The sequence below is a fragment of the Vitis vinifera genome, chromosome 18 (assembly GCF_030704535.1).
Source record: "Vitis vinifera cultivar Pinot Noir 40024 chromosome 18, ASM3070453v1".
In the NCBI taxonomy this organism is placed as follows: domain Eukaryota; kingdom Viridiplantae; phylum Streptophyta; class Magnoliopsida; order Vitales; family Vitaceae; genus Vitis; species Vitis vinifera.
The window spans coordinates 34,488,957-34,503,498 of record NC_081822.1 but is presented as its reverse complement, the minus strand read 5'-3'; the positions used below and the strand labels follow the sequence as shown (position 1 = coordinate 34,503,498).

General features: G+C 31.5%; 1 pseudogene; it reads left to right on the top strand.

Annotated features, from left to right (window-relative positions):
• Positions 1-6,660: 6,660 nt before the first annotated feature.
• LOC100251655 (valencene synthase-like) lies at positions 6,661-9,950 on the top strand (annotated as a pseudogene).
• The last annotated feature ends 4,592 nt before the right edge of the window (positions 9,951-14,542 follow it).

The following is a 14,542-nucleotide window of genomic DNA, read 5'->3' as shown; positions in this document are numbered from 1 at the left end:
GCGTCGGAAAGAGTAGGCTTGCATTGGAGCTGGCGAAGCGCGTCAATGGAGAAATTATCAGTGCGGACTCGGTCCAGGTAAGGCACCGAGTTCTTTTACCGTTTTCCTCTTGGATTGCCCTCTGTTTGGTTGCCGAGAAAGAAAGGGAAGGACAATGGGAAGGGAATTATGTCTTGTGTTGTTGATTTGGGTGTTTAGGTTTTGTTTTTTGTTTTCTTGTTTGTTTTTTTTTTTTTCTCTTTCATTTGTTTGGTTGCTGAGAAAATAGAGGATTCAGTCTTCTTTAGAATGTTCTATGCTTCTGTTTTTCAATAGGAAGCTAATGTTTATGAAAATTGTGACGAGGGGCTCATGGAGATATGATAATGTTGGAGAAAAGTAGATAATCTATATAGAAAGTTCAAAACTTCAAGCAAAGTTACTCAAGGGACTAAACCTTTAGCAACAATTTCTCCCAAGTATTTTGTTGGTTAGTTACTCAAAAAGGTAATTTTTTTAAGGGGGAAGAAAATGACAATTTGCATTTTATTTTTTGGTGATAGGCAAATGAGAAAATATTTAAAAGCTCCTAAAAGGAGCTGCAACAACTTACAGATGATGTATACAGTAGTCACATAGTTTAGTCAAGAAGAAGATAAACAAAAGAAAAATCCTCTCCTTACTCAAAACTTATCCAATCTACAAAGTCTATCATAGATATTGAGTGGTCCACCTTGTACATTCTAACCCAATTTACAAAGTATATATAAAGTCGGATTTGATTGCTTGGTTTGACTGCTTAGCTTCATTCAAAGCTCTCCCTTTTTTTTTTCTTCCAAAGAGTAGAAAAAAAGCATAAGGGTATAGTCCTCCAGCATTTTTTTCATTGCTTCCCCATGGAAGAGCCATGCAAACCCAAAAGGATCCTTCTACTGAAAAACACATCCCCAAAACCACTCCAAAGAGAAAAGGATCAACTACCAAACATAATTGCTTTGGCACAGTAGAGAAGCAAGTAATCTGTCATTTCTTCCTCGCATTTGCACAAATAAACTTATTAAGCAGAGTCCATACCATCTTTTTGGTGCCCATGTGCTCCACACTACACCTGTTGGGAAAGCTCTCTATCTCCCTTGGCCAAGGAAGATTAAAGGGATCTAATTGAAAAATTGCTGCTCTTGGACTCATTTCATCTCAATTCGCCCTCCTTTTCCTTTTTAATTGACAATGATTGCAAATTCAATTGGAAAATCTCCACTTCATCAAGCTCTCAATCATTAAACTGTCTTGAAAAGTGGTGGCTCCATCCACCCTCTTTCCCAACTTGGTCCCACTCCTCCGCTACCCATCCATCTCTGTTGGATGCAATAGAGAATAAGTTAGAGAAGACTTGCTTTTTATTCCCTTCCACTCATTTTTTATGGTTTTCCACACCTCCACTCCATACCCTTCTCTCATCCTTCTTGAAGACCACCTGCTTCCTCTTCTCCGAACTTTCCTATTATGATTTGTTTTGATAAGGACTCCTTGTTAGTAACAAATCTTCAATCCTACTTACCAAGCAAGGCCTTGTTAAAGGTTGAAAGATTGTGAATACCAAGATCCCCTTCCTTCCTTGCCAAGTAGACTGTAGTCTAATCAATAAAATGAGGTCTTTTCTCTAGTGCACCTCCTCCTCATAAAATGTTTCTTTGGATCTTCCTGAGTCTTGAATTGACCTTTCTTGAAATGACAAAAAGGATATATAAATTGGAAGGCTTAATAATGTGCTTTTATCAAGGTAAGTCTCCCTTCGAAATGTATGGGTGGTATGGAGTTATCATTAAGGTATGCCTAGCAATTTTTTTTTTTAAACCATGTACAGACTCCAGCTACTGCTGCAACTAGTGCTCAATGAACGCAACAGTGTCAGAGATACAATTCTGGCCGCATGCCATTTGTGACTTCATAGTTCATGATAAGTTTCTTCCTATCTGCTGCTACATACCAAAATGACCAAGGGTTGATTCTAGTTTGTCCAAAATTTATTAATTCATATCATGTTGTGTGCTGATGTGATTTGTTCCAATTGTAAAACCATTATTTATGTTCTATATGTGATGTATCTGATGAAGTATTCCACTTCCCATTGTAACAGTGGCAGTTGGGTTATGCTGAATATGAGGACTTTATGTACAAGAATGACCAACATGTAAGGGAAAGGAAGAGTACCTGGTGATGCTGCTGCTGGAGCATATGGGACGCAGTAACAACAGTGTAATAGGGCTGTTCATTTTTCCTTCAATATTGTAAAGGAAGGGAGTAGGAACATGGACAACACTCAGTATTTGTTCTTTTATTATAGTTAAGGGTGCTGGTTAGTGTTGTATTGGCGATTGATTGGACAACAACTATGATTGTAAGATGTGATCCAAAGTGATAGGTTTATTATGGGGTATGGTACTAATTTCATAAGAGAACAACAAACATAGACTGTAACTTATTTGTTTGTACACTGATGCAGTTTCAGTTTATCCTTCTATACTCACATTAGTAAATTGTTTGACGGCTTTCCTTTCATATTTAGTTATTGTGTAAGCTTTTACATAGCATCTTCTATTAATGTTATTGGTAAGTTGGGAGGTTTGTTTGGTTTGATTTACTACATTAGAAACAGTTTGCTGGTATACCAATAGTTTGCAATGGCGCCCTTCAAATCCTGATCTACCGGGGTTCAGGACTATTGCTCATCCTCATTGGCAAGGGCTACTCAGGGTTCCTAAATGATTGTGCATTTTGCTAATTTTGTGTTTCAAACCATGTACAGGTTGTTATAGAAAAAATAAATGTGGTAGAAAACCAATAAATATTTGCTTCGCATGATCACCTTCCATATCCAACCAAAACCATCATAACTTGACATAACCAGAAAAATGAGAAAACAACAGTATGATTAAATAAATACTGAGGGTGAAAAATTGTCGGGAGAGCAAAATTTATCGAATATGGTTTAAGATAGTGTCATGCTGCAATAAGTAATGAAATTAACTAATAAAAATCTGAAGCCACAGAATGGCTACATTTCTCGCAGGTGCGTTAAGGTAATACTTGAGGTACATTAAGGTAGTACCTGAAGACCATTAAGGTAGTACCTTATGTGCATTAACGCAGTACCTGACATTTCTTATGATTACATAAGGTATAGTTGGAGTAACCTATAAGAACATAACAATGTCATGCTGTAATAGGTAATGAAATTAACTAATAAAAATCTGAAGCCACAGAATGGCTACATTTCTCGCAGGTGCGTTAAGGTAGTACCTGAGGTACATTAAGGTAGTACTTGAAGACCATTAAGGTAGTACCTTATGTGCATTAAGGTAGTACCTGAAATTTCTTATGATTACATCAGGTCGATGGAGTCACCTATGACAACATAACAACGTCATGCTACAATAGGTAATGAAATGAACTAATAAAAATCTGAAGTCACATAATAGCTACATTTCTCGCAGGTGCGTTAAGGTAGTACTTGAGGTACATTAAGGTAGTACTTGAAGACCATTACGGTAGTACCTTAAGTGCATTAAGGTAGTACCTGAAATTTCTTATGATTACATAAGCTACCGATGGAGTCGCCTATGACAACATAACAACGTCATGCTACAATAGGTAATGAAATGAACTAATTGTGTTTGAAGTCATAGAAGAGCTACATTTCTCGCAGGTGCATTAAGGTAGTACCAGATGTACATTAATGTAGTACCTCAGGACCATTAAGGTAGTACCTGAGGTGCATTAAGGTAGTACATGAAATTTGTTATGATTACATACGCCACCGATGGAGTAACCTATGAGAACATAACAATGTCATGCTGCAATGTGTAATGAAATGAACTAATTGTGTCTTAAGTCACACAACAACAACATTTCTCAAATATGCACTAAGATAGTACCTGATGTACATTAATATAGTACCTCAAGACCATTAAGGTGGTACATGTTTTGCATTAAGGTAGTACCTGATGCGATGAAACAATTATGTCTTCGTTGACAAAAGATGTACACTACAAATTCCAACAAACATTACAAATTCACAAACACTAACAACAATTTCTACTAACCAACACATAATTTATGCATTTTAATTTTTATTATTATTATAATTTTTATTTTTATTCTCAATATATATGATTGAATTATCAAGTTTTTCGTCAATATATGATATTGCCTAATTATATTCATCAATCTGAATAAATACATAAGTTTTCCACCCAATTTCTAAATATGTCCACAACATTTTTCCATTTCATGAGTCTCCAATACACAAAAATATTGAGATCGAACAACCGCTCATGCTATCCAAAATCGACATTTGCCTCAACCTATGCCCTCACCAATGGAGGAAAAATTGCAAATACAACAACCACTCGAAAATCACTCTTCTGCTCCATTTTAAACAAAAAAATTATTAAAAAAACAACCCTAAATACAAATTAATTACCTTCACATTTGATGTGAAGGTTACAGAAAAATGTGATCCAATGAGAAGAACACGAGATTTCTTCTTCATGAACCCAATATATCAGAGTTGTCGTTTCCATTCTGATTCGCTATCCTAAACCAGATTTTCAGTCAACACGTACCCGCCTCAAGCCGTCTTCTTAACTCGACCTTGTTTCAATGAAGTGCTCCATTTGGTTCTTCACAATTACCACAGGCAACAAAAATTTTGATTCAGGTTTTCAAGTAAAGGTTTATACTTTCAAATGTGTGAAATTTTGCAAATTTTCACACCCTCTTCGATCCGGAGGGGTGACGAAATTGGGATGATCGGGTCCAAATGGTTAGGACTTTGAGAGGAGAAGGGGCTGAAGATAGAAAACTAGATTGGAGTTTGGGATTAAAGGCTTCAGAAATTAAATGAGAGAAATTGTTGAAATATACAAGATTCTCTGCTTTGCCTCGGTGACGGAGTGAAGACAGATGAGAGGAATGGCTGACAAAATGAGAGAGAGGGAAGAAAGAACGGCTGAACGCTAGGGTTTTCTTGTGGGAACCTCTGCTTCGCCTCCATGACAGAGTGTAGAAAGATGAGAGGAATGGGTACCAAATGAGACAGAGGGAGGAACAACGGTCAGTCGCCTAGGGTGTTTTTTGGTGAGATGGGCTGCTGACGTGGATACCTGGAGGGGCAAGCTCGGTAGAAAAAACACAGCCGACTCAGAGTGCATGAATCTGATATAAGTTTCCACATTAACATATGTTTTTCATCTTTCACAAACCTGGGTTCCAAAAACAATATTATTACCATATTGGCCCATGAAAACACAACTTTCCCTTTTTTATATTAGTATTAAAATCTAAAAGCAAAATATATATATATATATATATATATATATATATATCATGAGTTACCTTTTTAATAACTTATTTATTTTATTTAATGTAATAATATACATTAATATAAATTATAGTTGACTTGAGTTTTTTTTTTCTTTTTCTTTTTTAATTTGGCATATGCGTGTATTACTTTGTTAGCTTAGAGGACGAAAAACCTATACAAATAATTAGTTGAATGAAATAAGAAGAATGAAATTGTAATTTTTAGATTACAAAAATGAGTACATACATTAATATATATGAAAATATATAGTGATTATGACATTTGAGAACCTATTTATTGGATCCATTATCAGTCATTCAATCCTAAGGCATTCATTTGTCGAACTCCATGAAATATAGGTTTGGCCGAGTGGACATTTCAATACTAAACTTGTCCAAATACATTAAATTGATATTTTTAGTAAATGTGATGCGCAAAATGAAACCCACTAGGTCGATAATTGCCACATTACAAACTGATCTGCAGGCTAGTTAGGGCAATCCCTCAAAATTCAAAAAAAAAAAAAAAAAAAAAAAAAGAAATAAAAAAGTGAAGCAAATGTTATTTTTTCAAAAAATAATTATCGAGTCTGGAAATGGTTATTTTTCATTTACGAAGTTTAATCCTATGGAATTTAATTTTCATCGACTAGGAGAATTATTTGATCGTAGCCACACCTAATCTTAACGACTGTTCCACACTGTGGGCCCCAAAACTAAACCAAATCCCTCCTGCTATTCAACTACATACAACCACTGCATGCCAAGCTGTGTCTCTCATACTTACCAATTCTTTCTCTAGTCCAAATTCCTAAACCCCAACATTTGGGATGACCAATTTATTACCTACACTCCTGAAGACAAGGTAATTCAATGAAAATATTTGGAAGTTATTTTTCTTAATTTGTTGGATGATAAAATTTGTTGGTCTAGGTTACAAGTGCCTACAAAGAGGAGCAGATTGAGATCTGAAAAATGAATTGAAAATGGAATTATACATAGTGTTGACTATAAGAATTAGGTATGCACAAAATGACAAGGGACTCAAAATTGGATACATTAAATAAAAGGAAAAAGAAAGAAAAAACCCCAATTTATACCTTTTCCTTTCACGTCATCAATCCCTTTCCCTTTCACGTCATCAATCCCTTTCATACATTACTTTCAACATTATTGTTTTACATTATTTTCAACAATATACAATTTCTGAAGGCCATTGCTACCCTATTAATGCAATGGAGCTTCCCAAGCTTTTGCACTCATACTTACCAAGTCAGCTTTCAAAGTAGTGTTCTACTACCGTTCCAAAAAATTATCATGGCGAGTCAAGTCTTATCAAGCCCTCTAGGCCAATTTTCTAAACTGGAAAATCGTCCAGTGGCCAATTATCACCCTACCATTTGGGGTGACCAGTTCATATCCTACACTCCTGAAGACGAGGTAATTGAATTAAAATATGTGTTAAATCTTATATGGCTTATAAATGCCTATATATTCGAAAGTTGCTTTTCTTAATGTGTTGTTTAGTAAAATTACTTGGTTGCCACAGGCAACACGTGCCTGCAAAGAGAAGCAGGTTGAAGATCTGAAAGAGGAAATTTGAAGGAAGCTAATGAATGCAGCTGGTAACACTTTCCAACAGCTGAAATTTATCGATGCTGTGCAACGTCTTGGGGTGGCATACCACTTTGAAAGAGAGATAGAAGAAGTGTTACAACATATTTATGATAGCTATCCTGATGGTGATGATATGGAAGGTGATATCTATAATGTTGCTCTTCAATTTCGGTAACTAAGGCAAGCTGGGTTCAATATTTCATGTGGTAAGAGCCCAAAGAATGATCATGTGTGAGCTAAAATCCATCCTTCTCATAATTCCAATCTTATGTTTAAATTATGGTATTTATGTAGGCATGTTCAATGAGTTCAAGGATGAAAAGGGTAACTTCAAGAAAGCTTTGGTCAGCGACGTAAGAGGCATGCTGGGCTTGTATGAGGCTGTGCATCTCAGAGTTAATGGAGAAGACATACTGGATGAAGCACTTGCTTTCACCACCACCCATCTAAGGTCCATGGTAGAACATTTAGAATATCCTCTTGCGGAAGAAGTTGCTCATGCACTAAAGCAGCCCATTAGAAAAGGTTTAGAGAGGCTAGAGGCAAGGTGGTTTATGTCTATCTACTAGGATGCACAACTCTACTAAAGCTGGCCAAGCTAGATTTCAATCTAGTGCAGTCCCTACACAAGGAGGAGCTAAGCAATATTGCTAGGTTTGCTTTCAAATCACTAGCAGATATACCTAGTCACCTTCTCATTTTACCATGAGCTAATTGTTTTAATGAATTTTAGGTGGTGGAAAGAATTAGACTTTGCTACAAAGCTACCTTTTGCGCGAGATAGATTCGTGGAAGGCTACTTTTGGATATTTGGGGTGTACCAGGGTTCAAAGTATTAGCCGAGTCCCATACGACTCGACCGAGTCGTATCTGCCTCGACACTTACCACGATGAGTCCGATACCAGGTACAATCCTATGCACTAACTCAACATTAAATCAGTAGGACTCAATTGGCTTGGCTCAAATTCCGAGTTAACTTGGTTGAATCGGTTAAATTACAAAATTTTTTCTGATTCAAATCAGTGATTTTTTTTCCCTTTCAAATTAGAACATAAAGATCATAAAATTTTCCAAAAAAATCAAAGGAAGAAGAAACATTGAAATTTAATCGAGCCGTGACTTCTTTTTAAGTCTAGAAGAGGAGAGATCAGGCAGATGAGGGCTCACTTACCTCACCACAATCGACGGAGCATGAGAGTTTTGGGACCGATGGATCACTCCTCAGCGTCGATTTCAGTGAACTAAGCATTGGATACCTTTTCCGGTGACGACGACCATTCGGGGAGAGCTTTTATCGCAAGTTTGCAAACTTGTAGTCAAAACAATATTTGGGAAAGTAAATTAAAACTAGAATGTTATGATTTATATGCACTATGAGATTTAATGAGAATAACTTGGATGGCATTTTAATATTTTTAATTTATTATATAATCTAAATTTTTTGTCTTATAACATTCCAAATTAAAGTAGAAAATCAATAATTATTTAAAAAATATATTTTTAAAAGAATCATAATTATAAAAACAACATTTTAATAATAGGTTTATATTAGGGAATCAATAATTATTTTTGTATGTTATAAAGATTACATTTATACTTGAATTATTTTTAATTTTTTATATCATATAAATTTTTTATCTTATAATATTGTAAATTTTAATTATATTAGGAAATCAATGAATGATTTTATAACTATTTAAATGATGTTAGTTATGAGATAATTTTTTTTTATATTATTTTTTACCTTATTTACTTACTTGTACCTATTTTTTTAAAATAATTTACATAATATTTTTAAAATTTTTAAAATTTTCTAATTATCATATTTTGCGTATCTTCCGATACCAAACCGATACACTGAGATCGATGTGCCTCAAGATCGTCCGAGTCAATGATCGATACTGCGACTTTGAATCATGAGGTGTACTTTGAGCCTCAATATGTCCGGGCTAGATGAATTCTAACCAAAACAATTTCCATGACATCCATTATAGATGATATATATGACACATATGGCACATTTGAAAAACTCGAGCTCTTCACCGAGGCCATTGAGAGGTTTGATTGATGCAAATTACCAACCTTCATCATTTATATTGTATGTGATACTTAAATCAAGCCTGGTTTTATTTTCAGGTGGGATATTAACAGCATAGATCACCTTCCAGAATACATGAAACACTGCTATGTGGCACTCTTAGATGTGTACAAGAGATGGAGAAAAAAGGAAACCAATATCGGGTTCAAAATGCGATAGAAGCAGTAGGACATTCTGCATTGACTTTGTTTTGTATAGTAACATATCGTAAGGATATGGATGTAACTTGATTGAATGTTTGACAGATGAAAAACCTAGTTAGAGCTTATTTTCATGAGGCTAATTGGTTCCATGAAGGAAGCATACCAACAATGGAAGAGTATATGAGGATAGCACTGGTAACCTCAGGTTACTACATGCTTACAACCATGTCTTTCATTGGTATGGGAGAAATTGTAACAAAGGAGGCCTTTGATTGGGTGATCAGTGACCCTAAGATTATCACAGCATCAGCTGTAATTTGTAGGCTCATGGATGACATCAGTTCACATAAGGTATTGTGAATATAGTATTTCTTGTTAAGCTATAATTTGACCTTGACCTTAAAGCTCAATCAATTAAACATATTTACTGTACTCTTCTTCTAAACTATATATGCAGTTTGAGCAAAAGAGAGGGCATGTTGCCTCAGGCATTGAATGTTACATGAAGCAATATGGTGCCTCTGAGGAAGAGGCATACGATGAGTTTCAGAAGCAAGTTGTGGATGCATGGAGGGATATTAACGAGGAGTTCCTACGACCTACAGTTGTTCCGATGCCTCTCCTAATGCGTGTGCTTAATCTTTCTCGAGTGATGGATGTGATCTACACGGGGGGAGATGGGTACACTCATGTTGGAAAAGTGATGAAGAACAATGTTGCATCACTGCTCATTCACCCTATTGTATGACCAAATGGATCAAGTTGATCACCATCTACATATTCTGCCTTACCTAGGGAGTAGGATGAATAAAAATTATTGTAATAGTATGGGAGAGACCTATAATGCTGTGACCCTAAGATTATCACAGCATCAGCTGTAATTTGTAGGCTCATGGATGACATCAGTTCATATAAGGTATTGTGAACATAGTATTTCTTGTTAAGCTATAATTTGACCTTGACCTTAAAGCTCAATCAATTAAACATATTTACTGCACTCATTTGTGCGATTCTTTTTCTTGGTATCCATGATTAATTAATTAATTGTCATAATTCTCTTAATTCGTTTTGTAGAGATCATATGTATACGGACTTCAAAGGGTGCTACGGCTCACCATTGTACATTCCCAAGTAACCTGATAATCGGATCTAGATTCGATTTTTGTAAACATGTATTTTTCAAATAAGAAGTCACACATGATTTTCTTTTTATTTTGTTTTTCCTTAAAAAAAAACTAAAATAAATAGCGACTAACTTTTCAAAAATCAATTTTTCACAATGAAAAAGCGAGTCTCGCCATTTTAAGTGGGGACACACATGAAAAATGCGGGTCCATAATGAGTTTAATTATTTCTAAATTCAAAGGATTATAAAAATTTATTTATATAAAAAAAGGATATTCCATTTTGATGATTCCAATCTATTTTAAGTACCAAAGAAAGTTTTGATTTTTTTTCTTATTTACAAAAAAATGCTTCAAAGTTCTTAATTTTCACAAATTTTATTTACCAACATTCCAATTTGATTTTCATACAGAAAGAAACTATTTTTATAATTTTTATTAAAATATGATTTTTTTTTCAATTTTTTTAAAAAAGTATCTAAATCTAATCTTATGTCCATGAGAATACTTTTACAAATTCTTTAAGAAACGGATTTTAAAAATTTATTTTTAAAAAAAATTACAATTTTATTTAGAAAATAATAAATATTCGGATCCAATTTTAATTACATAAAAAAATTATTTTTTTAGTTTTTATTGAAAATAAGATTTTTACAATTTTATTTACATAAGTATGAAAATCCAATTCCATATTATTTACTAAAATGCATTTTTTTTTTTACTATTTTTAATAAGACATGATTTTTACAATTTTTTTTTAAAGTTTACGATTTTTATTAAAAAAAAAAAAGTCTTTGCAATTTTTTTTAACAAATTTTTTAATGTTTTATTAAAACAAAATGATTTCTAGATTTTATTTTTTTTTAAAATGATTTTCAAAAGTTTAAAAAAAAAAAAAAACCTTTACAGTTTTATTTAAAAAAAAAAAAACGATTTTCCAACTGTATTTACAATTTATTTAAAAACGGATTTTACAGTTTAAAAAAAAATACATTTTATTGTTTTATTTCAATCTTACTGTTGTTTTTATTTTTTTGGAAAAAAAAAAAAAAAAAGAGAAGCTCAAATTTATTTTTCTCCTCTCTCTCTCTCTCCCTCCACACGCTCATTAACTTTAATGTCAAGGTATCAGCCCAATTGACTTGATTTATATTAACTTAAAACTTTTGTTCTAATAGGTACCTTCATATAACGGCAAAGCCTTTGATTTATATAGGAAGTCATGGAGGTGAACTGTGAACCTTAGTGATGCGTACCCAAACCCTACCATTTATTTGTAATATAGTCATCATAATATTTAAATTAAACATTTAAAATATGTTTTTTGTTCTCTTAGAAATACGAAAAGTGTATCTTATTCCCTTAATAATTCTCAACATTCAACCAGCCGCCAAACAGTGATTAAGACTTTTTCACGTGAAGATAAAACTTATGATTGATCTTATTTTTATAAAAACACTAAAAAACGATTTTTTTTATCTTTAACTTAAAAATGGTTTTTAAAAATAATTTTTAGAAAACATAAATTAAACAGACTCTTAGGGTTTCATTTGAGAAATAAATGAAGAAGATTACAAAAAAATTGAAAATAAATAAAGAAGATGATATTTTAATTTTTATTTAATATCTTAATTTTTATTATCTAAAATTATTTAATTATTCTAATTAATGATATTTTGAGTTTAATTATGATTAAAATATATAAAAGTCTTAAATTGAGATAAGTTGCTTAAATGATTGATTGTGGATTGAAATTTTACTCACAAAATATGCATGTGGCTTTCGCTTGAAAAGGCATATGTTGGGAAGCAGTTATGCTTGGTTACGAGTTCTATAAGCTTACGATTTTAGATTTGCATGATTATCTTAATTTGGATTAGACAGCTACGGAGAAGGGGCCTTTATTCAAACTGTTTGTCTTATTCTCAACAAAGGAAGCATTTTATTTAAAACAGAACACTCTAAGAAAAACTAACAGCCAAATTAAAACAATTAGGCCATGTTTGGTACGAAGCCAAAGCAATTAGGTCATGTTTAGCATGAAGCCAAATCACGACCATGTTTGGTATATAGAAATGAAGAGTAAGAATAGATATGTTATTTATTTTCTCATTCATTTTCATATTTGGATGATTTAAGTATAGTAAAAATAAAATAAAAAATAATTTCAAAGAAATGAAACAAGTTATTCTTAAAAACACTTTTTAAAAGTTAAAAATCAAAAACTTTTTTAGATAAGTCCGTTTTAAAAATAATTTTTTATTTTGATTTTGTAAAAAAGAAATTATAAATTCAATTTATATAATATAAAATTAATTTAATTCAAGTCTTATAAAAAATAAAAATAACTTTGTAATTATAAATACATTTTTAAATTAAATATTTTTTAATAAAATATGAATAGGATTATCATAATATAATCATAAATTATATTTTTAATAAATATTATAAAAAATATGGATATTAACCTCTTATAAAAGCATAATTGATTTATTTTGTTAAAAATAAATAATAATGATTTAAAATTAATAATTACTAATACTATTTTTTAAAATTATTATACTTACTACTTTGTTTTAAAAAATTATTTCTCAAGAACAATAATCGATAGTGGTATTAATTTTTAAAAACAATTTTATTTTTAAATGAAAAGCCTAAACAGGTTTTTATTATTTAGCAAAAAAAAAAAAAAAAAACACTGTCAAACATTTTTTTAAAATGAAAATAAAAAAATTATTTAAAATGATGTATTGTGTAAGAGATTTTTTTTAAAATAAAAATAAAAGATTAAAGATACTATAAATTATGATTAAAATAATGAAAATTAATAAAATGATATTGGCTTTTTTTTTTAAATACATTCGAAATATTAATCTAAAAAAAGAAGATAAATGAATAATATATTGAAAAATATAACTTTGTCTTTTTTCTTACAATAATTTTCATAGCTTTAAAAATAGTGATCTTTAATTTTCTTGCTATTATTTATTATTAGCTGAGTTGTATAAATTACATTGTTATAGTTTCCTTTAAAACCAAAATAAAAATCAATCCATGTGGTTCAATGACAATATTGGCTGAAAAAAAAAAATCACTTAATTTTCATCTACTAGATCCTAGCCGCCACCTAATATTTATGACTTGTTTGGATATTTTGAGTGAATTTAACCAAAGAGACACTAGAAGGCCAATAGTTTTCTTGCCATCAGTCTCTTCCATGCACTACCCTTTCAAATCATGGGCCCCAAAACCAAACCAAATTCCACATACTTTTCAACTACATACAACCAATGAATGCCAATGCTGCCCTATAAATATGGAGCTTGCCAAGCTATTTCTCTCATACTTACTGTAACGCCGAAGTATTTTTTTAAGGGTAATTTAGGAAATTACTAATAATAATTCAATTAGTTAATTAATTAATTTAATAAAGTGGAAGATGGGTAAAAGTGTAATTTTATGAATAAATACCCTAGGTATAAATTAGAAATTCTATTTCTTCCTGTTCTTTTCTGAATAGAATTCCTGTTCGCAGAATTTCAGAGAACGTAGATTGAAGTTAGATTTCAGGGTTGAAGAACAGATCTCTATAGGTAAGATTCAGTTTAATATTTTAGATTCATTGATTAATTTCAAACACATTAGATATCTTTTGGAAAACCCAAATCTAGATTAGGGTTAGTTTATTTTATTTTTTTTAATTCGTTTTCATATCAATAGTAAAAAAATAAAAAAAATAAAAAAATAAAAATAAAAATTTAAGATTTTGATTTATTGTTGGTATTTAGGAGATCTTAAGTTTTATTAGATGAAAAACAAAAAAAAGGTTCCTTGGAAGGTTTCGATTTTATATTAGGGTTAATTTTATTAAAAAAAGAAAAAGGGCGTGCGCCAAATGAAAGGAAGCCTTATATATATATATAATGAATCATGATGATGGCAATGGAAAAAAAAAAACTTGCTTTTTGGTTTGGTGTACCCGAGACAACTAGGTAATGGTTGAGTGACTTTTGAATTGGTTAATTAAAATAATAATATTTAGTTTAAGATTCATAATTAAGATAATAGTAATAATAGTCTTCTTTTTTTTGTAATAAATAGAATGAGAGATTTAGCAAAATATATATATATATATATATATATATATATAGAATTTTATAATGAAATAAAATTGTAATTTAATTAAATTAGTAATGTGTTATTAGAAACAAATTGA